The following is a 27960-nucleotide window of genomic DNA, read 5'->3' as shown; positions in this document are numbered from 1 at the left end:
CGGAGTTGTTTCAGCTATTCGTTTTGGCTCCTTCTTCTCAGGAAGATGATTCATGCTATCCAAATGTCTCACTGCAGCATTTCCAGAGTAAAAGAAGGCTCATATTTCTCAGGCTAGATTCACAAGACACCCCTTCCCAACCGCTCTGAGTGTCACCTCCCTCACCTAGCCTGGGGGCTCAGCACCCATCCACGTAACCATGACTCAGATCCCATCCCTGTTGGCTTCCAGCATGCCGACAGGCAGAAGAGGACCCTTGCCCCCACCATTTTGTAGCAGCACCCTAAGCCCTGTCATGAATCCAGCCCTCTGTTTCCACCGCTCGTGCCTGAAAAGAGATGAAAGATGCTCCAAGGAAACATGTTACTCGGCAAGCAGAGGGACTAATGAAGCCCAATTCCCCACAGGTTTGCCTCTTGTAGTTGGATTCTCTGATGTCTGGGGCGGCATGAACTCAGACTAGATGCTGTCCCACACCCAGGGCTTTCCAAGTAGCTTTCTTCTCCCAGGTGGATTCTCCAGTGTCTCATTAAGGTTGAACGTGTGCTGTAGGCTTGCCTTATCTCAGGCTGTTAGTAGGGTTTTGGTGCACATCCGATTGCTTTACTTCAGCATGTCTTTCAGACCACATTTACCAACCACAGTTAAATGTGGTTGGAGCTGGCCAACGAGTTCAAATGTCACTGTGGAGAAACACAGGTGGCAGACGTGTTCACTTTCCCCTTCGGAAAAAAAGTAAAATAAGTGGTCTATTTACAACTGACACAAACTTGCAAATGATTCTCTTTTCAGGCTGGCCCCAAAACAATTAGATACAAATTTTCCATTCTGCCCATGAAACTAAAGCTTCGTTATTGTGAACAAGCTCAAAGCACGGTCCTCTCCCTACCTCCAGCCCCATCAGGGACTGCAGCTCAAGCAGGGCATAAGGATGCTGGTACCCAGAGCTGCATCTCAGCTCCAGTAAGTGAAACAGCATTGCAGAATGGCTGAGGCTTGAAGGAACCTCTGGAAGTCATCTGCTCCCATTGCCCAGCTCAGGCAGGGCCACCTAGAGCAGCTTGCCCAGGACCACGTCCAACACCAGTGGCAAAACACAAAGGTGGACTTAGTAGGGCAGAAGGGATGAAGATAATAAAGCAAGGGCACATACGTGTGAGGGTGTTTGCACAAGCCAGCTTGCACATGGTAGATCCAAGCTGATTTTCATCCATATCCCTTATGCTATGGATGCTGCAAAGTCAGTGTGGGTCTAACCAGTTTCCCAGTGCTCAGAGATGTTTCCTGCTGCAGAGTGGTGAGAAAGCACAGCTGAACAGCAAAGCTGACTGATTCATCTGGTGGGAAAATAAGAGTGCACACCGCTTTTAGCAGCAATCTCAGTAGTACAGGAGGGCTGTCTCTATTGCTGGTGCAGAGCAACGTGACTGACGTGCATGGTGTGTGCAGATCAGGAGAGAGTTCACTGTCACAGACAGTGATGGTGGGGTGTAACCCTTCCACTGGGGAGGAAGGAATCAGTATCAAAATCAATAGCTCTTCTCCGGGAGGAGAATTATCTAAGCAGGGAGAAGTGGTTCCCTTGCAGCTGGTTGATTTTGGTAATCCATTATTAATGCTTGAGTTACAGGCCCCACAGAAGATGCCTGGCACTCTCAAAGGTCATGTTGGTATAAGAGCACATTAATTGTTTCCAAACGTTTCACCCTGCAGCACCTTTGCAGTGGCCAGGGGAGTTAATACTGCAATTCTTGTTAGCCTTTCCCCGTGGTTTCTATCAAGACCTCCAAGAAGTCTTCTTCAATGTACCGTGACAAAAATCTTATAACAGGGCAAAGAACTACCCATACAGCATCCCTTCGGGGCTGCATTTCTATCATAACTGTCAGAGAAGAAATTGCTGGGCAGAGTTTTGCCTTTTTAGATGCAGACTCAACTGTCCTGAGATGTACTATTCACAGGGCTTTGAAGGAAATGGGTGAAGCTATCTTACATCATTTACTGCTATAATATTTCCACTACTTTGCAGGTAAATCTCCCAAGAACATTCCAAGCTTTCTGAGAACATCTGCATCACAGGATGGAATACCTGAGAACCAAAATCCCAAGCCCAGATCCAGCTTCAGACTTGAGTCCACAGCTCAAACCTATCTTTAAAACTGGCCAGCTCCAAAGAGCCTGAACTCCAAGAAAGGTTATCTGAAATTCAGTTGAGAAAGAAGATAGGATCTCAAAGGAGCCCTAGACTAATAAATAAATAAATGAAATCGGTCAATAATCTAAGGAACTCTTTATAGTTGAGCCTGAAGCCACAACATGGTACTAGAGAAGTTCCTTCGCTATGTTTCGGGGTAGTGAAGTTCACTCTAAGCTGTAAGACTCAGGACAGGACAGAAGACATTTGTTATTGAACTCACCATCACAAGAGAACGTTCTCCTCCAGTCCGGCATCTCATTAGCAAGTGGAGGAGAAGACTTGCATTAGTACTCAAGGTACACGTAGGGCAAGTGCTTCATCCTGGAAGGACACCAAAGAATAGGTGAGCCACCAGATAAATGAAGACTACTCTCCAACGTATTTGCATAATTTTATTAGGACAGTACGTTCTTCCTCTAAAAAAATCTCTGGACAAATCTCATCTCCACCAGTGTTTCATGCTTTATGTCGAACCCTTTTCCTTCACAAGAGCACTTGCTCCAGTAAATGCTGAGTGGGCTCTGCCTATGGAATCCATATAGGATGGGGAGACAATCTGCAGACAGACACCAGCAGACTTTTTTTTTTCTTTTTCCTGTGGAAGAATAGAGAAGAAAGCTGAGAGTAACTGCTAGTAACTGTACGAGCAAGTGGGCCCATCTCCATTTTACCAGAAGAGCTGGTCACTATGCTCAGAAATATGCTGTTATCAATAGCTGAATACACTCAAGCCAGCATATAAATGACTCACATTAGTGTCTCTGTTGCCCCCGTACCATGTCATGAGGTCACCAATTGCACATGTTAATGACCCCTAGGGTGAGAAAGTGGTTTCTGGTACCTAGCCCACACTCCTCTTTATTCAGTCCCTGTGCATGCCCCAGGTTTTCGCCCTTGTCACTTATTTTATTCTGAATCCAAACACGGCCACACAATGCACTTGACCTTTGCCCTGGAGGGAACACACTTGGGAAGAGGAAGAATTCACTCTTTATTCCTTTCTAATTCTAGTTGTTACTATACCATCGCGGACAAATCCCCACTTACACAATAGAAATCAAGTCGTCTGTTCTCGCTAGTTCTGAGACTTTCGACAGGGGTTCCTCCTCCTGCCACAGACGGTCCAGCTTTTACCCATGTCCAGTTTTCACATTCTACATCTGTCCCAATTAACCCTTGTCGTGACGTGGCAGGGGAAGGGATGGGTGGGCTGCAGCCATGGCATGAAGGACATCCAGCTTTGGGAATGCACACCCATCTGCAGAAGGCATTCCTCCAGCCAAACTGTGCAGAGACTCATGGGGAAGGGGCACGGCTCTCCCAGTGCAGACAGACTCTGCCAGCAAATGGCCCTCATATCCTACATCCTCAATAGTCCTGCCTCCTCCTGCTTTAAATTATCTCCTTAATTGAGGATGCATGTTGCCTGAGGTTTCCTTTCTGACTGGCAGTTGATTCTGTCCCTCTAAGACACAAACTGCCTTTAGAAGGTGCTTCCAGTTTTTGGAGCCTCTAGCTGGATCCCCAGGGCACCTTCTGTGCTCTCCTTTGGGTCACATCCTGACATGCAGACTGGAAAAAGACAGTCATTTCACTGGAACTGGCAGAGCTCCTCCAGGATAAGGCAGCTCTGCCTTGAGCTGCAGAGTGAAGGCAATGGACTAGATGATGATGCTTGATTAGCTTAAACACCTGAAAACTGGTCCAGAAACTGAAGCCAAGCAGAAGACTTCAAGCTGGTGTTTCAATGTTCCTAGCATTTCAAATATAGACCAAGATGTGGGAGAAAGAAAGATTTACAGTGATTTTCCTCACTCGTTTATTTTTTACCCGCTTTACAAAGCACACTGAAACCTCCTAGTTTCCTTACTAGTGGGACGTGTCCTCCCTGGTTCCATGGACAGAGCTGGATTAGACCAGCTTTGCCACAACTTGCCTTGCTCCCTAGGTGGCCATAATTTGTATACAGTGTACTTACTGGTTCCATGCTAGACTCATGCTCACTCACCAAGTACATCTTCAAAGCCCATATGGTGGGACACAAACCTGCTCACAGAAATCTCATCTGCACAGACTCAGGTTTGTCTCCTCTTTCCAAGTGCCTGATGCACCCTCAGATGCTCATTGACTCTAGCTCATTTTCATATTAATGAGTCTAGTGGGTAGCTGGACCTCACATATTCTTGTAATTTATTTGTGATGATTTACAGCCTTGAGGTTGCACAAATGGGCTAAGACTTATCCATACCAAGGGCATCACAAATCCTTAGCACAGAGATGACTCCTAGATCAAAGAGCATCCACCTAAATGCACAAGAAAAGGCAGCAGATGGAAGGAGACTGATTTTAAAAAAGCTCAACCCCATGGAGATATCTCGGTCAGCACACTAACAGTGCAACCACTGTCACATCTCCTGAGAAGGTGTCTGAGCAAAGAGTTTGGAGAGGGTTTGCAAAACAACCAGGAGGAAGCTGCATGGATGTTCATAGGGAGAGCTTCCCATCCACAAGGACTCTGCAGAGGGGGTGGGTGGGCATGTACCAAATATCAGTCCACACCTGGGGCCATTCCTCCTGCACCAAACCAGCCGATGAAGGGCCTTGTGCACTCCCTGATTTCTTAGCTGTCCATCACCTACATGGGTCACCCCAAGGGAGACTCAGCTGGAGCCAAAACACTTAACCCCCTGAAAGACCAGTTCCTGTTTTCCCAGAGAACCAGAGAGCAGCCTCCTTCTGCTGCAAGCATTTATTCATCCTTTTTTTTTTTTCTTCCTGTTGTGTTAACAGAGCATCTAATGTGACTAAATAGGACAACCTGCTCTCCCATCCACATGAAAAATAAATGATGTGCTTTCTCCAGACTACCTTCCCCCCCGTCCTGGCACTTTTCCCACCAGGCAACCCTTGGACCTGATCTCCCCTGGGCAGAGCCCATGGAGGGGCTGGAGAACCTCCCCCAAGCTGAGCACAGTGGTGGGAGTCATTGGCTTGAGCCAGCGAAGAGTGGCGGAGGCAGGAGTTTGGGGGAGTCAGAGGAGGGTGGGAAGCAGGACGAAGGCGGTGTGTGTACGTGGGGGTGGAATCTCTGTGCAGAAAGCAGCCAAGTGGCAGCTTACCCTGTTAAATATTAATCATCTCTGCTTCTGCAATTTCGGCAATGCGTCTAGGCCCACCACTGCTGAATATTTCATTAACACCACTCACTTCCAACTGCACTTCTCCCACTTTTCTTTCTCCCGTGGACCCTTCTCCCATCCCTGTCCCCCACCTCATTGCCCTGCCTTTGCAGTGCCAGCTATGGCCATGATGCCCATCCTCTCACCAGGCACCCTTAGCTCCCCCGTGGTGAGCACCAGCCCAGCCCTGGTCCGTCCACAGCCCACTGAGCGTGGCGTCTGTGCGGGGAGAGAGCGGCGAGGCTGTTAAGGGGAAAGAAGATCATCAACTCCACTGGGAAAAAAATATAAGTGCGCATCAACAAGTCCCGTGCTAAATAATTCATGAGGTAGGTCAGGGCAGAAATGCTGACTCTGGGCTGGGAGCTTTTTAAACTACGTAGTCTATGTTTCTTCATCACTGGCTTACTCTGAGTACTTTGGGAATCCAACAATCCAAGCAATCCAATGTGCTACAGTGAGCTTCATTGGGCCTGAGCAATTTTCACCTCGAGCTCCTAATTGCAGCATCTCGTTGCCTGTTTCTGGCCACCAAAAGAAGAGCCCACATGGTGTGCAGCACCATGGGGTGGCTGCAACCAGCTGGGGAGATGGCAGGAACCAGGAGGAGATACAAGGGTCCACCAGGGAAACCAAAGGTGACTGAAAGATGACCTTGTGCTGGTGCTCAAATCCAGACTTGGTGGCTCAGTGTGCAGATCTAAGGGGAGAAAGGTAGGTGAAATTGCTGATCAGAGGTTCGTTTTAATAGGTGAGTGGGAAACCTGTGTAAGAGTTGAGTCAGGAAGCTTTTATCTCTCTCCAGCCACCATCCCAGGAGGAGTAACATCTGCAGTTTAGCTTAAAACTGAAGACGTGGTGGTGTGGCATCAAGGCTTGACACTGCTGCTCGAAGAAAGGGACTGGTCTGTGTGAGGTCCCAGTTCCTTGGCTGAACCCACCCCACCTCCAACTACCGCAGGTCTGACCCTCCATCTGCCCTCACCTTTACTCACACCAGCTGCAGTTCTGTCTCTTCCGGCCCAAACACTTCATTTCCATGCATTTTTGTCCTCTTCTGCTCCTTCCTCCATTTCCAAGCCTTACTCTCCTTTCTGTCTAGTGTTGTATTGCTTTTAAAACTGAAACCAAATCAATGTTTAGAAAGTTCAGGCTGACCTTTTGAACCATTACTTTTACCCACTAAATTCAGCTTTAAATATCCATAATTAAATATATATATATATAATATTATAATATTTATATATTTAAATATATAAATAACCCAGTATGGTTATGATGAGGTGGAGGAAACAAAACAAGCTGACCTGGGTCCAGACTCCCTCTCCCAGTGGTGCACGTTGGCTTCTACTTGGCAGGCGGAGACTTCTTATGCTGGTGCTGCAGTAGCTACAGATTCACATCCTCTTCCTCCAAGCCATAGCAAACCAGTCAGAAACAAAGAGTATGACACCTTTGGACAAGACAAGGAGGCTTTGGAACTCAAAAGAGTTTTTTCAAGCCTGAAAAAGAAACAGAAATTATCAGGCAAATTTCAGGCCAAATCAATTGTGCCTTATTGAACTTCGTTGTGTTAATTAACCAAACAGCTTAATAGGAAAGAGCAAAGTGGAGAGGGTGTTGGCCACGGAGAATATGGTCGTGGTGGGATACCTCACTGAAACCAGTGGGTGAGAAGATTTTAAGTCTGAGCTCTCCACTTCCTTTCCCCAAAGCTAAATTAGCTACCATGGTATGTGAATTAATGCCATCGCTGATTCTGTACGAGAGTTAACTACGTACTTGGAGAAAAACACTCAGGCATCAGCCAGGCATTAGTTGTTCCTCTTTCAGTTAGAGCAAGTGCAAATCTCAGGCAGGTTTTAATGCTGTTATCTGACAAGAACAAAAAATAAGATTTTGATCAATAGCTGGGGGAATGCCTTAAGCCAATGATATGTTTGTTGCAAGAGAGGTTTTTCTATGCAGATCTCATCAGGGGATCAAGTTATTCCTTTTGCGTAATATATTAAATAAAATGTGCACTAGAGAAGTCACTTGAAAATATTGAATGAGATAACTTCATCTGATTAACATAGTGTGCTTTCTTTCCCCCTTTTTATTAAAAATTCACAAGGCTTCCCATCCCTTATCTCAATTAAGCAACTTGTTTGTCAGGATTATTTGTTACGCATTTTCATAAACATTTGATGAATTATATGCAAACATCTCACTAATGTATTAACAAGGCTGAGGTTTTAATTACACAACACTCAAGGAAAGCTGGCTTAAGGCTCCTCCAGAGAAGTTAATTGTGCTTCCTTGTGTGTCTGTGCATTGCAACAGGAATTTTCCTCTGGGGGAAATCACATTACACTCTGCAGTGGCAACATACCCACCTAGACTCTCTAGCACAAGCATCAATGAGTTCAACCGCTTCAGGAGCTTCAGTAGCCTTCACTAAAAAGCTGCAAATTCAGCTCAAACTTTGGTAGCAAGAAAAGAAGTTGGGAGGTAATTCAAACAGTTTTACACCAGTTCTTGTGCATTATTTGTCACGTGGAGAAGCCATTTTCAAGGGACTTCTAACACAACCGGAGAAGGGTTATCCTTAGTCCACCTCCTCGAACTTTTTGGTTTGAGGACCAGGAATGTGTCAGACCATTTGCTGTCCATATCTGCTATACAGTTAGTGTAGAAATCCAGACATAACACCAATGGTCAGTACCTTCAGCAGATGATCAGACTTCAGCCCTAACTACTCCCTGCTGACCATCCAGGGTGCTAGGATCTCACAGCCCTGATTTTCTGATGTCAGGGTAACTCATCACCTGCCTGAATTGAGCTACCACTCCGAGTGGCTGAGGGTCTCACAAGTCCAGCAGGCAGGCTGGATGAAGCTCGCAACCAGGCAGGCAAAAAAGAAATTGTCAAGCTCCAACATGCCAAGAACTCAACAAGAGAAGTCTGAGTTCACAGACTCACTCCTTCACTCATTGCTCTTGAAAGCATGATGGAGGTGTCTGTGGTGTGGAAATATAACTCACATGTTTTCAGGTTGCAGCTCTTCATCAGAGGAAAGCAGCAGTTAGTTCAAGCCAAAGGTCTGTCAGAAGTTAAGGAGCCCCCATTTATTCCTCCAACCTGGATTGATCTGGAAAATAGTAGAGAGTAAAGTTTTGGTCATGGGTAGTCTTTGGAAGGCTTAAGGGACCTTCTGTCAAGAAGCGATGGCCACATCACTTGTTAAAATAGACATCAAGCCCTTACTGTGCACCTATTTATTAGAGGTTTCAATACCTGTTCAGCTCTCTGCTAGGATGTGGGCTCCTAGAAAAGCTCAGCACTGAAGTTTTCCTTCTGAAAAAAAGCAGAAAATCAAAACCAAAACATTTTTGCCAAACCATTTGATTTTGATTTCCATTTTATTTATGGTATTTGAATTCCTAAAAATAATTTAGAAATTCCTGAAATTCCACAGTGAAATTATATATTAGTTATAGTCTACTACTTGGGGCAGCATTATTTGTTCAGTATGATTTCTTTATGTTTCTGTTGGAGTGCTTCATGTCTCACTACTCGTTAGCACTAATGATATGTCATGACATATTATGATACGATAGGGTGGCCAACTATTATTTCTTCTATTTTTAACATTTTAAAGCTTATGGTTTTACTTTTTGTTTATTTTGTAAATGTGAATATTTGCAGTGTTTGATACCCTTATTTTAGCCAGGCAACAATATCAGATTTTATTTTTTTTTCCTAAAATCAGCTGCTACTCTAATTAGTACTGAGCCCTTATCTCTTTTTCTCTTTTGGAAGTATTAAAACATCAAACTGTTTCATTAGGCCAGTGAGTGTTACTGCCTTTGATTAATAAAATAAAGTCAGCATGTAATGTTAATTAGAGTATTAGCCACTCATTATCGTGTCATTTATTTAGTGACATATAACCAATAACAGGTCTTGCAGAATTTGTCCTAGACATCACTCATTTATTCTGCAGATCTGCCATGATATCCCATACATTTAATCCAATTACATCATTAAATTGAAAGAGCAAAAATTTAACAACAGATTAAATAAAATAGGGGAAAAATTGTTTCGAGACTTGGATTCCCTGGAAAAGGATAATCCTTTATTCCCCTTATGGGGCACTGCAAACCAGGTCTTGAAATGCCTGAATTTCCCTGCTAAAGAATAATGAGTTTTAACCCTGCTGGTGGTGAAGCCATGGGTTTTGCCAGCACAGAGATGCCTTTGGAAGTCCCCATCCCTCTGATGACCAGGAGCACAAGATGAAGGGGGGAAAATCTGTCCTTCCATCCTTTCCATCCCTCCGTCACCCTGGCTGCTCCCTGCTGAGAGAGCCAGCATCCCACCCAGGCATGAGCTGTGTTTTTCTTTTGCACTCCCCAAGTGTACCCATGGCAGCCGGTGAATACAAATCAAGGCAGTAGCGTTAATATTCTCACTACATTTAAATCTAATGGGCTTTTTTAATATTCAGAATCAAAGGCACTTCACCACCAGTAGATTTTTTTATACTTTTTTATTTTTAAAAAGGAGCCCTGCATCTCATTCCACTCTTCCTCCTCCTCTTTTTTTATTTTATTTATATATATTTTTTAAGCCCAGCTAAAACCACCAGGGAAGGGCCGTGCCTATAAACAGATGCCACTCACAGAGGGTCTGGGAGGCCTTCCCATCATTAGATGCTGCTGAACTTTGAACCTGCAACTGGGAGGCTGCGTTGGCGGCGGAGGCAGCGGCAGCAGGGATGAGGCCAGGGCGGAGGATGGGGGGAGCTTGACGGGGTCTCTCTGGTGAATTGCTGGCCTGCCCAGCACAGGAACGCTCAGGACTTCAAATCGGCTCCAGTCACTTTGAAGCTCCTCTCTCTTAATCTCTCTTTCTCTCCCTCTCTCTCTTCGTCTTTTTCCCCCCTTGCATCTATGAATCATTCATGGCATTTTTTTTCCCCTCAGAGGTTCCTTTCAAAAAAAAAAAAAAACAAAAAAAAAGAAAAAGAAGAAAAGGGGATAAAAAAATAAACACACGCTCACACAAAGCCCTGTGTTTATGTTCTTATTGCTCTGCGTAGCTTATTATCACCAATGTTGAACAAATTACTTACACGATGTCTACGATGCGCTGCCATCCCTTAGAGTGATGCTCGTGATGGGGCTGACGATTTTGTTTTAAATGTTAATGTACAGTGGGGCAACATGTCCAATGTAAATAGACGGTGAATGGTATGTACGCAGTGCATTGAAAAGAGCACAGCCCTATTGCTGGAGCTGCCCACTGTAGGGGTGAATTTGCACGTGTTGGCCAAAGCCAAGGAGCCAGAGGTCGGATCTGGGCACCAGAAGCACTTTTTTTTGCTTTCCATCAAGCCACACACACCTGTGGGACGGGTTTAATGATTTATTTGGGGATCGTGCAAGTTCCACCGCAACACTCTGTGGGAGCAATGTGATTTCCAGGCTCAACAGCTTTTAATTTCATAATATACCTGTGCCCCAAAACAAACCCAGGGCCAGCCCCTGCCCTGGTGCAGTGCTTGGTGGCACCCACCTCATTCTTGGCATCTGCTGAACAGGATGGTTGAGTCTGTGCTGCGGATAGGAGCAGGCACAGTCCCTGGTTTGGGCCTCCCCATGTGCACAAAGCCAGGCCAGGCCATTAGGAGCGCCAAGGTGTGTAGCCTGACTTTGGGTACAAACTGGACCAACTGAAAACCCAGCGTGGCACCACAAGGCACCAGAGAGACCTCTGAGAAGGTGAGCTGAGGCATTCACAGGGATGAAACGGGGGCAGATTTGCTCAACAGCTGCTGCTCACAGTCCTGAAGAACATGAATATATCAGTTCTATTAGAAATAGCTTTCTGAAACACCCACCACCTGTCTGAAGGCAGCGAACTAAACACAAAATCACCCCCCTATAAGACTTATTCAAACCCCTGTATCACACTCATGTCCCTTATGGTCCCCAGCTCTGCTCTCCTGCATGTCTAATGCTGGACTCGCACAAGGACCAGGATTGCTAATGCAATGTTTTAGTTGACGCTTGGAACACATCTAAATTCCTCAAGGCAAAAAGAGACCCCAGGTGGGCTACGTGTCATTCAGGAGATGAGGAAACTGAGGCAGGAAGGGTGGATATAGGTGCTTACCCTCCAGCTCAGTGTCATTGTGTGAGGTTAGGAATAGAGGCTTTATTGTATTTGGAAATTCAAAGAAGATACCCAGCTTTCCTGAGCTCCTGGAAGACTTAAGTAGATTGATGTGGGGTTAATGCCATTGGATGGGGATTTTAAAATGCAGGGGGCTTTGGACAACACTTCTTCCCCCCCAACACTTAGAGCTGGCAGCAATTAGGTCCTGATGCACTTAAGCATCCAGCTAGCTTCAAGCTTTCAGCTTCTGAAGCTGGGGAAGCTTTGTAGATATTTGCTTAATGATGTCTCCAATGGGGGAGAAGAGTGCTTGCTGTCACTGTGTGCCTCCCCATCACTTTTACAATCCCAGAGGGTAGGTCGGTGCAATCCCATTTCTAGACTGAAGCCCAGTCTAGGTTAAGTGGTTTATCCATCATGACACAGGGAATCCCTGGATGATCTGAGGCTTGTACCTGCATCCCCTGCTCTGAGCACACCTCTTGGTCATATTTCTAGATCATGTCCTGGGAGATGCCAGAAGAGGCCATTCAGGCATAGGGGAAGGAGACAATTCCAGCCCCTCTGCAAATAACACCAAAAGCTTTAATTTTATTTTTTTAGTAACACATAGACTCCAAATTCTCACTCTGTTCAGACCTCAAAAGCAAAATCTTTTTCCAGCCCAGCAGAGCCAGCACTGTACACAGAGGTTTTATTAGATGAGATATGACCTATTTAATATGTCAAAAATAAACAGCTTTGGTATTAATAATAAATATTTAGGGCTCATTCCAGCTGTTCTTGTGTAGCTCTGCAATATACTGTTTACCATTGATTTTTTGTTTCCCAGGAAAGTATTTCTACCACTGCCATGCTCGGCACATCCAGTCTTTATTCTGTTTATTTTATGTGTAACCTAAGATATTTTCTAAGAAGTTCAGGGCAATAAGCTAACCTGCTGATATGGGACACCCTAAATGCTCCATTGCTGGGAGCCAGAAAAACATCAAGAAGTGTTACTTCTAAATACACTTTTCTTTTACTCTTCCCTAAATAGCTGTCACTTCCCCCACACCATTATGCAGAGAAAAGGCCACACCAAGCAATGCTTACGGAGCTACCACCGTCCAAGTCACCTTCTGCTAAGACACAGCCAGCTCAAGCTCCTACAACTGCAAGGCTTTTCGGATATTTGAGCACCAAACACTTGAGAGCTGAGCCCGTGTTTAAGCTAATGAGGAACTGCTCCCTCAGAAAACATGGCCTCAGGTAATACAATCAAAGCCCAGGTTGGAGGGGAATTGAGAATACCGTAAGGCCCGACCTTTAAACTGTTTCAATGGTAGCTGACAAGAGGGAGGTGGTCTGATATAGTTAATTCTACATGAGATTTTGATTGCCACAAAGCAGGTGGATTAAACATCAGCAAGAGCAGACGGGTAGAGGCCGCCTCGCTCGGGCATGGTGCAGGCCAGCCCCTTGCAGTGCCCATCCTGCCCTGCAGCACCTCCTCCACAGGGCTGTCGCCAGCAAGCCACCCACTCTCTCCAGCCTGCGCCAAAGACACCTGGAGACCCCTTTGCCCCTCTCCAGCACCCTCTCTTTTAGGCAGGGTGGGCACCTGCAGGGCTACCCAAGGGCTGCCTCAGGCTGCAGAGCCCCCTCGTGCTGCCACTGCAGGGCTGGGGCCCAGGAGCCCACCTGGCAGCTCTCTCAAAGCAGAGGTGCCATCTCCCAGCCTGCCAGTCATCAGGAGAGGGCTCAACCACCATCACAAACACCCAGGCCGCGGATCCCAGCCGGGATCCCCACAGCAGGGCCCAAACAACACTACTCCAGCATCTCCCCCATTTAATTCCCCAGCAGAGCCTGACCAACCGCTGGGAGCAACAACCCTCCTGCAGCCTGTGAGGGCATCGCTGGGGCGCTTTTAAATTGCAGCCTCTGAAGAGAAAGCCCCCGCTCCCCCCGCCATCTGGCAGCGCCTGCTCCGACGGCTGGACGTGGCTGGGGAGGGAGGGACGGACACACGGCCCCCGCTGAGCCACCGCGGGCAGCATGGGGGGCACCAGCTGCACAGCCGGCTCCAGCCTTGGGAGCGAGGGGTGGTAGGGAGAACAAAAGTGCCGTTTGTCCTTGCCCCAAAAACCTATAGAAAAGGCGTTTTTGAGGTATTCAGGTGCTGAGCAGATTAAGGAAAAGTAGTTTGCTTAGACTTACCTATTTACATCAGAGCCAGGCACATAGCTCCAGCATGTATTTTCTGGAGAAAATGTGATGTTCTGAGATGAAGGCAAAAAATAGCCCCCCCTACAATTCCAACACCCATGGCTTGGGTGATAAAATCAGACCTGAGGGAGAACCTGCATGGGTTAAACATCAGAATTAAGGGGAGGCTCCTCAGACTTCCATGCTCCTTGTACGGAGCCGGTAAATACACGGACAGCATGTGTAAAAGCATCAGATCTTCCCAAGCTATTGATTTTTGACTTTCATTCCCTGACTCGTTAGCTTCGGATCAGGCAGCTTAATCTGACTTGATTCGCAGATCTGAGGCTGGAGGATTTGAATAAAAGTGGCCTCCCCAGCCCTAATGCACTAATGGGCCATCTGCACGCCTCCAGGGACCAGAGGATTGCTGGCAGCTTGTACAGCATGGAGAAGGATATCCGTATCTGCAGGTTTGCCAGAGTGGGGAACAGGTTCCCCCCAGGCGTCGGAGCAAGGCACAAGTTTGGGTCAAGGTTAAAGACAGGCTTTGGGAACGAAGCCTCAAGTTCAAGTGCGGAAGGGACCCTCAGTGTGTCTCTTGGTTTCCAGAACCAGCAAATCCTGCTGGCACCCAGCCAGAAAACCAGAGCTGGGGCAATCAACCAGAGGTATTTTTGCTAATTTGCTTTAAAAAAAAAAAAAAAAAAAAAGGAGCCGTGGAGCTGTTTTAGACCAAACCAAGCTTTACACCCCAGTTTTCTGAACTTTCAGACAAGTGACATTCAACCTGCTCTTTCCTTGGGCAATTCATTTCCACCCTTTGTGCCTCAGTTTCCCCACCCAAAGAGGGGTTACAACCATGAAGTCTCCCTTTGCTTTGAGATCTTGAGAGCTGCCCCATGAGGCTCATACTGCAAATTCTGCATCAGCAAGCCACGCTCTTTGCATGGCTCAGGGCCACCAAACCTGCCTTGCACAGGCAGCACTGTTTCCAGCCTTGCTTACCCTTTTCAGCAGGAGTTTACTAGCCACACGGTACCACCAGTGAGACTTCCTAAATATATGGGCTGGCAAATTGACTTTATTGCTTAAAGCATGCCAGAGGCAGCGAGAGGGAAATGCAGAGAAAGGAGGGGAGTCTGGTGTGACCAAGGCAACTGCATCCCACCAGAACATCGAGCTACTCTGTCCCACCTAAACCAGACCCATCTCCACCATCCCTAGGGAATGCTCTGATCCTGCATTGGCAGAAGGAAGATTCGCCTCCACTCTTGAATTTTAACCCAGCATCTGTGCAACGGATGCTGGTGAACTCAAATACTTCTGGATCATGAGAAACTCTCGTCCTCTCCCTCTGTTTGGGGCTCTCTCCATCCCTTCCCCACCAGCTTTCAATTATTTAATTTTCCCCCTCCTCCCCCGGCATCTGAAAGCCAAGCATCTTAAATACAAATCACCTCCAAATCATTACGTGCAGGACCTTTCGGCCCTCTTCAGAGCAGTGGGCCGTGAGTAATGAGCTCTGCTGAGAGTTTGCTGGATTTCACATACAACAGATGTAAAAGATGGGCCTGGAGGAGGGGGAGGGAAGGAAGCCCGCTTCAGCTGGAGAAACAAAATATTTGCCACTCACCTTTTTCTTCGTCTGCAGCAGGCAGAGGAGGTTCAGGTCCTCCTGCACTTCTGCAGGTCTGAGCTCAGAGCAGGTGGACAAACAAGCAGGCTACAGCTTGGAATTTAAGCCCTGAGCCCTGCAGGTGCTCAAATATCCTTGCACTGGTGAGGTCCCACCCTGTAACTTGCCCCCAGAAGACTCTGAGCAAGTCCTGGTCTCCCTGGACCTCTCCTTGTCCTGTGCCTCAGCACCTTCTGCAGCAGCAGCAAGGAGAGGACAAGTCGCCACCGACCAGCCTGGATGCCGACAAAGCTCAGTGCAGAAATGGAAAATCCCCAAGTTCACCCCAACAGGTCAAATCACCCCACCAGTCATGGACACCCCTGATGGCCAGGTGCCTTTCATACATCTCCTTGCCCAGTTCCTCTGGTGCAGAGCCAGTTGGTTTGGGCGAGGAGCGAGTAGTGGAAGAGACCTGCCACGTACCGCCCTGCTGTCCCGGGTAGCATTACATCCCTCTCACCACACAGTTGGCAGCCAGACCTTACTCCGTGCAGCTTGAGTGCTACCACCCACAGCACCGTGCGAAGCCAGGAGCTGGATGCCAAGCAGGGAGCCATGGCTCAGGGCCACCAAGGCCAAAGAAAGCACAACCCCCTGCACCCAGACCTGGGACGTCACAGGCTGAGGTCCTGAAAGTATCAAGCGATGCCTAAGGTAGTTTCACCTCCTCACACCAGCCTCCAGGAGAGAGCAACGTATGGGAGAGCTAACCTGGACCTCCCTACTTTGACAACAGGATGCCTCTGCCCTGTGCCCAGCTCCTGGTGGCTCTCAGGACACCACCAGGTCCTGCCATCCCCATGGAGCAGGAGCACATCTCTGCTGCCATCCCATCCCCTCCCACCCAAGCACACACAGCCAGAGCACGAAGCTTGCTGCCTCCAGGAGCTTTTCTGGCCCCCACCACCAGCATCCACAGCTTTCCTCCTGCTCCAGCGGCTCCCAGCTCCAGCAAGCTCCCACAAAAGGCAAAACCCCCTCCACCATCTCAGTCAAGGCTCGAACCCCAGCAAAGCCAGACCTGGCCACGACTCACCCTCCTCTTCCTGCCTGGGGAAAGGTGGGGATGGAGGGGAAGTGGGGAAGGAGAAAACGAGAGCAAACCCTTTCGCCTCAGACTTCAAAGTCATCAGCAGCAGGAGCCTTCGGAACAGTTTAAGTACAAAATGAATTGTTTTAATATTTAATCAGGCTATAATAGGCCCCAGGATCCCAGTGGAGATGGTTTGCCGTTGAAAGGATGTCCAAACTGAGTATCCCCCCCTCCAGAAGGGACGATAGCCCTGCAGGAGCCCTGACCCCAAGTCACAAACAAGGACAATCCTCTCTCTATCAGCTCCCTTTGATGGGGCCCAGCAGCTGGGACGAGCTCCCACCCACTCACCTGATGTGGGCTAGGGGTTTTGGGACTGTAATCATAAACTCTTATCCTGGAGGACAATGATTCTCTGATGAACCAGAATAAACTCCAGACCCATCCCTTCCTCATAACACCCTTCCAGAAGGGACAGACCACTTTCACCTGCCACATTCTCTCTTCCCAGCAGATCTGGGGGTGCACATCCCTGAGACCACCCCCCAGCTTGGCCTCTGCACCTGCATGTGGACATTCTTCAAGGCCGAAGACAAAACTGCCTGAAGAGCCAACACCAGCTCTTACCAGCTTTGGAGGCTTCACAGCCCATCTCACCCTCTTCCTTTACATCCTTCCCTACTGCCCTGCAGAGGAAAGCCACCCAACGAAGATGGCAAAGGTAACGGAAGACCAGAGCAGGTACCAGTCCCCAGGAACAACAGATGCTGGGAAACCCAGGGTTGGAAAACCAGCTTGTTCCTCACACAGCGCTCCTTTTCAGGGCCCCTCAAAATCCCCTCAGAACCACAGAAAGTCACAGTGCCACCACTCCCCACCTGCACAGCCATGAGTTCAGAGCTGCTTTACCAACCCAGTCCTGGAAGGCAGCTCTGCTCACAGAAACCCGCTGGATTGGCACCACTAACGACGGCAGCCCTAATTGCTGTCCTGCCTTGGAGAAGCCAGAGGACTGCAGAGCCAGGCAGACATGAGCTGGGCAAGTAAGGGAGAAAGTGTTGCCGGCTGCTCTCAGATAACACCCCAGGTTATGTGAGGTCCAGGATTAAGCCCTCAAATCATGAGGTAAACATGAGGAAGGGATAATGGGGCTTCCCCAGTCTGCCCACACTGTAGCATCAGGGCTGATTTGGATGGTGCTAAAGCTGGGAAGCATTACAGAAAACAGGTGGGGGCAAAGGAGAATACAAAAGCAGGCAGTCTCAGCATCTCCTGGAAGAGATACACAACCCCAAGCTGTCCCTGGGCTGCCTTGTCCTGAAGCAGGGACCCAGCCACGTGGTGTCACCGCCTCCAGGGGTGATGCTTGGAGGGCTCAGGGCAGCCCAGACAAGGAGCTCCCCTTGTCCTCTCACAGCCAGAGGCCTGCAGCTTATCAGAGGTTTTTCTTCACCTTAGCTTTGCTAATTAAGAAACATCTGGAAGTATCAGTGATTTTAGCCACAGATGCCTGCAAAGGGCAGAACCCCAGCTGCTGGCGTTACTCAGGCTGGAGAGCAGCCCTTCATCCCCCTGTGAACTGGGATTCTTGGATGCACAGGGAATGAACTGGGTTTGGCTCAGCTCAGCCTTTCACACCCTGGATCAAGCCGTGGTCATTGCTGGACTGTTAGAGCAGCAAGCCCAGATCACACACGTGGGGCTCAGCTCTGCTCCTGCTGCATGACCCCAGCAGCTTCACCTGAAGGCAGGGGTACCGAGGGACAGGCAACACTGGAAAGTTCCTTTTAACTGCCAACGGGAGCACACAGACTGTATGCTGGTCCTTTTGCCCTTGCTGGAAGTGCAGCAACAATGTCCGGCTGCTGTGCTTGGGAGTGCCCCACCACCTGCAAGTCCCCTGGGTGCTCCGGGAACACAGCATCAAGGCTCCAGTTTGCGGGTTGGGAACCAGAGGTGTGGGGCCCCGGAGTGACCTCCCCAAGGTGCCTCAGGAGATCTGAGCCCAGATCAGGGGGAGCCTCAGAGGAGCTCCTTCTCTCCTGGTTAGTGCTTGAGCATGATCGTACGGCAGCTCCCTCCTGGAGGGGAGATTCAGCCACATGCTCCAGCAAACAACAGGAAATCTCACTCCAAAACTTTCTGGAAATCTCTCCTTTAAATAATCCTGGCTTGGAAGACTCACATAAAAGACCTGGCATAGAAACCAGCTCCCGTGCAGCAGCTCTCAGCATGCAGCAAGCTCTGCTCTGGATAGAGGCCGCTAGATGTTCATGTAAGAGCCACTAGCAGGCTCAGGATGTGATAGAGCAGCAGTGCTCTGACTGAAGCAGAGCTCCACTTGCTGCTGTAAATGCGACTGTTGGGATTTTGTTAGCACTACGACGGAGTGATGGGTCCCATCTACACCAGGGGTTGGGGTATACACCGGCATGTGGTAGAGAAGTGCGGGGAGGGTGCCGTTTTCACCTTGAGCAACTTCCAGGAGTGCATGACAATATCAGCAGTGCCATAGGCTCAGTCCCTGCCCAGTGGCTCAAGTCCATAAGGAATTGCCACCACCTGTGCCTCCCAGCAAGGTCAGGTAGTGTGTAGACGGGAGGAGAAAATCCTGTATTGTGGCAGTGTAAGGCTTCACCACTTCCTACCTGGACACAGGGGCAGCTTATCTAGCACACTAGGAGCTGGATAAGAAAAAAAAAATCAAATAAATAAATAAATAAAAATAAAAAAGACACCTGCCCCAGGGTGCAGGCCCACCTCACCCTTTGCTACTTTTCAGGGGAATCCCCAGAGTTACCCCACTGAGGGGCAACCCAGCCCAACCATGCAGGATGCTATGAGAAGGATCCTGGGGGAAAATAAATAAGCCTAAAACCATTATCAATCAGGGTTATGCTTCCATTAGTCACACAGAGAATCCTCTGCCCAGAAGCAGCCTTTGCCTCGCAGGTTTCGAGTTACTGCAGTTTAGCTCTTAGTAACCTGCTGGATGTAATAAATAACTCTGTGGGCCCTGCGTGGTGGATTTGGGACCATTAAACATGTTGAGTTATTTTTACAGCATCTCTTATAGGAAGGAGGAGGGGGAAGATCTGAACTGCTGGCAGAAACAGAGCAAGGTCTTTAATCACTTTCCTACCAGCACCATCTTCTGGCCAACACCAGCCCCTCGCCCTGTGGCTGGGTGCGGGCAGCTGAAGGCTGCAAGAGCTGCGTTGTCTCCTGGTGGTTTTGGTAGCACTCGGAGCACTGCAGAACTTCTCTGCTATCCTGGACAGAGGACTAAGGCCCCTGTAGTCAGCTCTGGCACAGGGCAGAGCCTCCCACCATTGTTACTCCAAGGCACTCTTTAGGTTTGTAGCTCCGTGGTCTGGGTTCCCCGTTCCAGTAACGCTGGGAGGGGTCCTGGTGAAGCCAGCAGGATGCCCAGAGATGCCCACCCGTGCCCACCTCCACAAGCTTGTCCAAGGGATGCTTCTTCAACATCAGAGCCAGGGCCATCCCGTGGGGACCTGCTCTGTCTCTGACCCGCAAGAAGGCTCCTGTTGTTTTCAAACACCGCTTTCAGACCGCATGGCCCAGACACCTGATACTGCCAGGCAACTACACAATTCCCCTAAACCCTCCCCAGCCAGCCCTTCATTGAGGGATGGATGCTTTTATCTCACCATTGCACTTGTTAAGGGAACAGGCTCAGAAGGAGAGATTATGGTGTCCAGTGGGGAAAAGCTCCTTTCCTCCTGCTGGGAGAAAGCCTCTCCTTTTCTCTGGGATGATGTCCGTGCAGCAGCCCCAGGAAAGGCCCCACGCGGCCACCGAGCCAGTCCCCAGGAGGTGGCAGCAACCAGCAAGGAGGAGCATCCACAGGCCAGACCTCATGGGACCAGGGCTTGTCCCTGCTCCCAGAGCCACCCCAAGCGAGCAGATCATCCCTACGAGCCAGGAGACCAAGAACAGGTTTAATTAAGTTGCCAACAAAATGACTGTTTTAACTTAGCTTTTGCCTTCTAATCCCCTAACTTGTTAAAACCGCCACTTTGTCTCACCCCAAACTGATTTCCCCCTAAAGCGCACTTATTTCTTCCCTGCTTGCAGTACGTTTTTCCTACCTCCTGCTGTGCAGCACACCACAACAGCTCTGAAGAAGCAAGCCCCCACGTCAGCTTCCTTTCCACTTGCACACGGGGCTGTAGGCACCATGGCTTTGCTGCATCTCTGCCACCAGCCCTCTCCAGCCAGAAGGGTGGCAGGGATCTGATCATGAAGGCGGATGCTAATGAACATCTGCGACTAACTGTGCAATTAGCAGCCATTTTCTGCCCATCAGGCCTGTCCCTCAGGGATGCTAAAGAGGTAACTCCATTACTGAAGCGCTTGGTGCTCAGATACTGTGAGCTGCTGAGCAGCCTCCCAGGCTCTTTTCTCCGAAGAACATCCTCCATCACAGAGAGTGCCCCAGCTGAAGGGGTGGTTGGAAGACCAGGTCAGAAAAGACACTGACAACACCAATGCTTTGATAGTTTAAATGATACTTTGATGAACTTTGCCTACTCACCCACAGCGCTGCCTTCCAGAGGTTCTACACACAACAAGCGTGGGTAGGAGCACGAGAGCCAAGCAAAAACCTGGTGGTCAAACGAAAACTGCCTGACCTCCTTCCTTTTCTTAAGAAATCCCCCAGTGATAGGCTGGCTGTTCCCTTACCTCTCCACACCACTAGGCAGTGGGGTTCCACCCTTCATCCCAATGGATCAGGTGGGAGGTCTGCCCAAGGAGACCTTCCCTTCCTCACCACGGAGCCTCTCCTTGCATAGGAGCTCCGTGGCTGGGCACCTGGGCTCACGGTCCCCTGACACCTAAGCCACCCAGTGCCCCTGGGGGGCAAAATTCCCTCTCCACCTCCTGCTGATGTTCCTGGTCACCACCCACTTTGGGAAAGGCAGAGAAACTCCCAGCAATTTTTATTATTATTATTAATTTTTTTTCCTTTCCTTGGAGCTCAGAAAACACATAGGCAAGTCTCCTTTCCCTCCCACATCATTTTGCCCTTCAGGAAGTCCATTCCTGGCAGGTCCTAAAATAGCTACCTGAGCGAGGTGGTGACCAAAGTGCTCAAGTCAGGGCCAAAACAAGCAGCAGTTGTCTCGAAATAGCTCCAACAGCATCCCACTTCCTGAAGGGGAGGAAGGGCTCCTCATTCAGTCATCACTCCAGTTCCCACCGTGGATAGCATGGGGCAGCTTTTCCAGCTTCATGGGAAAGGGTGAGGAGGAGTCTTCCCACATATTCCCCTTTGGCTTAGTGCTTGGTACTCCTGGCACAGCAGCTGAAGGCTCCTCCCTGCCTCATCCTCAGCAGGGGCCTAAAGACCCCTTTGTTCCTAGTCCCAGCTGCCACAAGTGCTAGCAAAACTTGTGCACACACACACCAGCTGGGACTGGTTCTTCTCTTCATAACCACTACCCATCACCTGCTCTGGCTTTGGTACAAAGCATGCAATATTTTTTTCCCCTGCAGCCTCCTTCAGTTCTGCCCCATCCTGGCTGGGAGTCTGAGGAGCTCTCCCTGCGTATCTTTGAAGGGGTGAGATTCAGCCCACCTGCGGCAGGCTCCAGAGCACAGGGAACAAACTGCAGGCAGGACTCAGATACTTGCCCTTGGTGAGAGCAAGAAAAATCCACACTGCCTAAAGAGGGGAGAAAACTGAACACAAGTGGCATACAGAACCCTGGGGATGTTTAATTGTTCAGCATGTTTGGGATGGACCCTACACCCACCTCCAAGAAATGGAAGGCTGGATGGCTGCTAGAAACCCCTCCTGCTGGGTTAATGTATTTTATTGTTTCTTAGGGTAGACAAGCAGCTCTTAAGTTGTAATAAGGTTGTGGTTAGCCTTTGGAGACCAGCTCTGGGAGGAGACCAAGCCCCAAGTTAGAGAGACAGGCATGAGAAGAAAGGCCAAGTACTCATATCTGACTAGATATGGTCTGGACATGGTTGTGGGCACCCACCTGAGGGCCTTAGACCAGGGGTCCTTCCAACCTCAACCATTATATGATGTGAGACATCCAAGCCATGCCAGAACACCAGAAAAAACATCATTGGGGTCATGCTGTCCTGCATGCTCCTACTGGTATCCTCTACTGACACCAGAGCGCACAGCAAGGAATTGGAGGGCAAGCAGGGCTGGGACCCTGCCAGCCCATGCCATCATGCCAGGATATTTTCAGTTTGCTGCTGTCACCACCACACCTCCACCCCAAACAGTTGTCCCTGTAGTCATTTTCACATATTTGGTAGCAACAGGATCAACAGTTTCCAGGACAGGAGACAGAAGGCATAAGGAGTTGTGATGTGCTGCATAGCCCCTCTCACTCACCCTGTGCGTGGGCTCCCTCCCCATCCAACACACGAGCATACCATACAGACACCACGGCTTACAGCACTCCAGGTCAGACTGTGCCAATGGCCTCATCTCTCCGTACAGACAGGATATGAGCAAACCCGGGGCTTTGAAAGAAATTAAACTCTGGGCAAGTGTTCTGGAGAAAGCATTCCAAAAAGTCCTTTCTTCTCTCCAGTTCATTGACACATCAAAGGACGAGGCTCATGCCCTGCCAGCAGAGCTGAGATAAGCTTCACAGACCATTGCACTTTCAAGGAGGGCTTGGGGTGACATTATCTCACTTGAGTTTTGGCCTCTGCATTTTCTTCCCATCACGTGGCTGTGACCGTGGCCCACAGAGATGATTCTGCTCTGCTCCTGCTCATTCTCTCTTCACTGCCCTTATTTTGCTCCCAAGGTTGCCCAGCTGCCCCTACAATGAGAGCTAATGCAAACCAAGTTGTTCAACAGCGCTGCTGGAGACCATGGTCAGTGCCATGAAAAACTCTAATTCCTATAAAAACAGCTGAGGAGACACAGACCAAGGGAATGAGCTGGACCATCTGAAACAGATGCTTGCCAGCCCAGCACCCAGCCTGCCTCCTTGTCTTCACCTGCAAGCACCATCTGAGGCAGGAAGGGAAATGATCGCTGATCCAGCAGGAGCAACAGGCACTGTGTTTTGTTCTGCTCACCAGGCCAACAGACAGCTAGCTGCTTCACAAGATGATGGCAGCCATCTGGAGCGATAGCTGCTGCCTCTGCCAGCGCGTACGGCCTTCGCCAGGAGGAGCAGACTCTGCCTTCCTTCCTCCCTCCCACAGCCATGGGTGCAGCTCTCCTGGTCTCTGCCCTTCCCTAGCCCATTGCTCCAGCATGAGCATCCTCACCGTGACAAAATGCAGCTGTGCCTGCTACCAGCGCTCCCTGGGAGCCACGCTGCTCCTGTCCCAGCACCAGGGCTGGGAGACACAGCACCCTGCAGACAGCACCGATGGTCGCCACAAAACCATCCCAATACAGAGACAGCGAGCCCCTGCCCCTCTTGTGTAATGGGAATCATTTGGCAGCCACACAAGGATTTGAGCCTGGCAATGCTGGAAATGTATCCTTTAACCCTGTGGGCTGCAGGCAGAAAGGGTTCTGGGCAGGGAGGTCCTTGTTTAGGCTCTGTTTCAGGGCAGAAGGTTAATTAGGTAGCAGGGTAATGAGGAGTCATTAAGTCTGCCTGCACCATGCTGTTAGCATAACAAGGGCAGACTGAGAAGGTTAAAGCCTCAATTCTTGTTTTCCCATTGCCTTCAATTAACCTTTCCCTGCTTGTGCAGCACTCCGCACCCCAGAGATGGGTTCAGGGTGCCTCTCAGAGGCTGTTAATTAGCATGACGCAGAAACAAACTTTTCTTTTAAGTAGCTGGCATGATCACTGTGGCCATCTGCTAAAAAAAATAAAAATAAACAGGCAGGACACAGCTTACCCTTGGCACAAGGCCACTATCCCATCAAAGTCTGGGAGGGTGAAGCAGGCTCCTGGGGTTTATTTCAAATTATGATTATTCTACTCTTGTTTTCGCTGCCCGAAGTAGGAAGTGCTGGGAGCTCGTCTCAGCCCAGGGGGGCTCCACCACAGCAGCACAGCAAAGGTGGGGTGCCGTAAAAATGGAAAATGGGTGGCTTGTTGGGAGGAAAGCACTCCCACCACTTCGTTTTAAGCCCCTGGAATTGCTGGTCTATGGGCCTTCAGAGGCTGTGGGATGTCCCCAGGGCAGCTCAGTGCTGCTGAGCCTCCCTTAATCAGCAAGAGAGTTTGGGATCTTAACTCAGATACCTAAAAATAAGTGACACTCATGAGATCTGTGGAATATACCTGGGCAGCAAACATCCCAGGGAGTTGAAAGCCCTAATCCAGCACTAGGAGGATTGCTCAACCAGCATTGATGCCACCTCCAAGTCTGGGACAGCATGCTAGGAGTACCAAACTATGCACGACGGGAAACAGGCATCTTGCTGAAGAGCTTCACTTGAATGCTTGTGTCCCATACTGAAGCAGAATCCATCATCACTCGTCTGTGATGAACAACTTCACATGTGTATACATTGAATATAGTGCAGCAAACAAGACAGAGAAGATTTCTGGTCTACTCAGCATCCAGTCCCAGCCACTGGGCTGCATCCAGCTTGGGGAATCAGATTCAGAAAGATGAGGAACAGCTGGGGAAAAAAATCAGGAAGAGGAGTAAAAGTCGTCATCAGGCTCAAACTATAGCTAGGAAGGGCTTCAACTGGGAACATCTCAGAGAAGGGAAGGCGAGTCTTCAGACATGAGAACAGCATCTGCAGGAAGGGCAAAAATAGCCTGCTCTTGCTGTGCTGCTCAGAGAGGACAGACGGCAGTAGCTCTTAGTTCCAGGAGAGGAGTCTGCAGCTGGAATTCAGTTCCTCTAACGCTGACTTTTGCTAATCTCATGCAGAAAGGACTATTTGCTCTAGGAGAGGTAAACTACTCATGCAAGTTGGGTAGTCTGCATCTTCTTGTAGGACAAGCTTCAACAGAGGCTCGCGAAGTATTTGGGTACACCCTCTGGGGGCCAGGACAACTTCAGCCTGCTGGGTTGTAAGGACAAGCCCCCATCAGTGGGTTAGGTATCACTGACTGCGGCTGGGGGTAAGGAGAGGGACCAGATGCTTTCTGGGATTCCCCGTTGCATCAGATTTCTTACAGGTGAGGAAGAAGAGGGAAGACTGGCTGTGGTTTACAGTGAGGAGTTAGGGGGCTGAATGGGGCTAGGCACCTTCCTTACAAAGTTCCTGACTCAGCACAGAGGAAAGTGTTTTCTTTTATAGCTGTTTATCATGGTGTCAGGACACACTTTTGCCACTTGACCTTCACATCTGCTCCGTGGCATTATTGGTGCTCTTTCCTTCTCTCACCCCAAGGTATCTCAGCTCTCTGGACCAGGTCCTTCCCTTTCAGAGGTTCTCAGAGCACACACGGCTCTCACCTGCCTCCAAACGAGTGTTTTCAGGGCCCATGAAAGGTGCATTGAAAGGTGGACACATCTCAGCATAGAGGGACCTCCCATCTCCATGTGTCAAGCAGCTTAACAGGTCAGTTACTGATGATCTGCTGCTTCCTGCCTCAAATCCAAGAGGAGATCTCTGGGTGATGAGCAAGAAGCACCCACAAGAAAAGTCTTCCCATCACTCAACAGCAAGAACCACGGAGTCCTCAAAAATAAATAAACAAACAAAGAAATAAATAAATAAGTCCTTCCCTTCTCTAACTCTCCTTCTTATGGGAGCTAATGGGGCAGGGAGAGGCTTCCTGAGCCAGGATGTCCCCAGTTCCACCAACAGGCTGGACTGGCCATGGTGGGGCCCCACGCTGGGAAGCAATCTGCAGTCACACGCACTGCTTGTGATCCAGCAGCCCTCCACAGAGACCCAGTGTCTCCTCTGCACAGAGGCACTATTGAGAAGCCTCACATGAAACTAGTCAGTCCTAACATGTGTGACTGGGTTTTGTCTCCAGGCCATCCTTGATTTACAAGGCAACTCCTTCTTTTTACTGTTTTTTCCCCTTCCCATTAACACTTTTCCCGCTCTGCTCCAGCAGGATGAAAACCCTCTGTGAGCTCCTTCATACGCCCGTGTCACTTGACTCACCCTTGAGGCTGGGGGCAAATTTCACGTTGCCTCTCTCAGCACACCCCCTCCTGCACGGGACACCTTCACATCAGCTATAAATCTATGCGAGACATTTCAGGTAGCTGTCAGGCTACCAACAGGACCTGGAGGCAACTGACATGAAGTTCAGGAACAGAACTAAAGACCTGGAGTCTGCCATCAGCCTGAAGAGGACCTTGGGGCTGTTACAAAGCATTTAAATGGGATCTTTGCTTTAATGGAGAAATGGATTTTTAACTGACAGTCAATTTATAAAGCCAGCTTTGCACATGTCTTCTAAATGCTTTTTCCACCTCTTTCAGGAAGACCTTGTAGCAGCAAGCCATTACTTACAGGGGCAAGAGGGTTTGTGCCAGCTCTGCTTTCTCAGTCAGTCTGGGGACACCGAATTCAGGCACCCCGTGCCTGGCCCAAAGACAACCATCACACACCATGGTGTGGGGCTGCCTACTTGCAAGGCTCCCACAGGCAGCTAGAGAATTACCAATAGCACAATTCCCTCACAAGGCTCCTAAGTGCCTTTTCCATCCCTGATCCACCTGGCACTCTGGGACAGCTCTACCAGCAGCAGAGCAATAAACTCAGGCAGTATCAGACAGCCTCCCTCACATCCCTGCCAGATCTACCGCATGCTGAAGACACCTCAATAAAAGGGTCGTGTCCTCTTCTGACAGTGGGGCAGGGAACACTCAGTCATCTTTGATGGCATTGATGAGCTTGGTTTCCTTCCAACTTTGGTTTCAAAGGGCAAGTGCAAAGCCAGCGCGCTCTGGAATGGGCCAGTTCCACATCAGACACCATCTACCCTAATCTGGTTATTCAAGTTTCATCCCTGATCTTGTCACCAACTTGTTAGCAGTTATCAGTCAACCCTTGTCTTCAGACAAGGGATAAGCACCTGTGAAACACAGTACTGCCTTGGGTACACCCTGCTTGGAACATATGAACCAACAAACCCTCTTACCTCCTGTGTAAGTATCCAGCTGGCTGCGCGGGGTCTGTTGGGTGGGCTGTTATCAGGGGTATGGTTGGCAGCTATTTCAGCTCACTCAAGAGCATGTTGCTGCTGGGTGCAAGATTCATTGCATGACGGAGCTGGTTACAATCAATCTTTTGGGGGCAAAGCCCAAAAGTAAAGAAGGCCTCAAGGTCCTTGCAACATCTTCAGTTTCCAATTTGCTTTTGCCAGTGATAGCCAAAGCTCTGGCTATAGGAAGAAAACAACCTCCATTAGATATTAAGGGGAGGTGACACAAACTTGTTTTCCTCTGCCTTCTGCTAGTCCCAATATATTTTCCCGCTGGCTACAAGGCTTTTTGCACTTTATCCTTTCCAGCTTTATCACTGGTAAGCAGCCAACAGATGCTGTTTGTCTGCAAGCTGCAGCGAGGCGCGTGGTATGGGCTGAATGCAGGGAGTCGCATCAGTCTTGTCCTCCCC

At 49.2% G+C, this 27960-nt stretch overlaps 1 long non-coding RNA gene across 3 annotated transcripts; it reads right to left on the bottom strand.

Annotated features, from left to right (window-relative positions):
* Positions 1-1260: 1260 nt before the first annotated feature.
* LOC310880982 lies at positions 1261-20548 on the bottom strand. 3 transcript variants are annotated; one of them, XR_014572030.1, is made up of 7 exons: positions 20117-20548; positions 10044-10352; positions 8656-8715; positions 8403-8509; positions 6684-6878; positions 6362-6497; positions 1261-2518 (listed from the first exon to the last, which is right to left on the bottom strand). It is a non-coding gene; the product is annotated as an uncharacterized lncRNA (long non-coding RNA). The 3 variants fall into 3 exon arrangements; XR_014572031.1 differs by lacking the exon at positions 1261-2518 and adding an exon at positions 2527-2792; XR_014572032.1 differs by lacking the exon at positions 1261-2518 and adding an exon at positions 2527-2792 and having other exon boundaries at positions 6684-6829.
* Between the last annotated feature and the right edge of the window lie 7412 nt (positions 20549-27960).

The sequence above is a fragment of the Anser anser genome, assembly GCF_964211835.1.
Source record: "Anser anser genome assembly, chromosome: 13".
NCBI classification, from domain to species: Eukaryota; Metazoa; Chordata; class Aves; order Anseriformes; family Anatidae; genus Anser; species Anser anser.
This window is presented reverse-complemented; position numbering and strand designations above follow the sequence as displayed.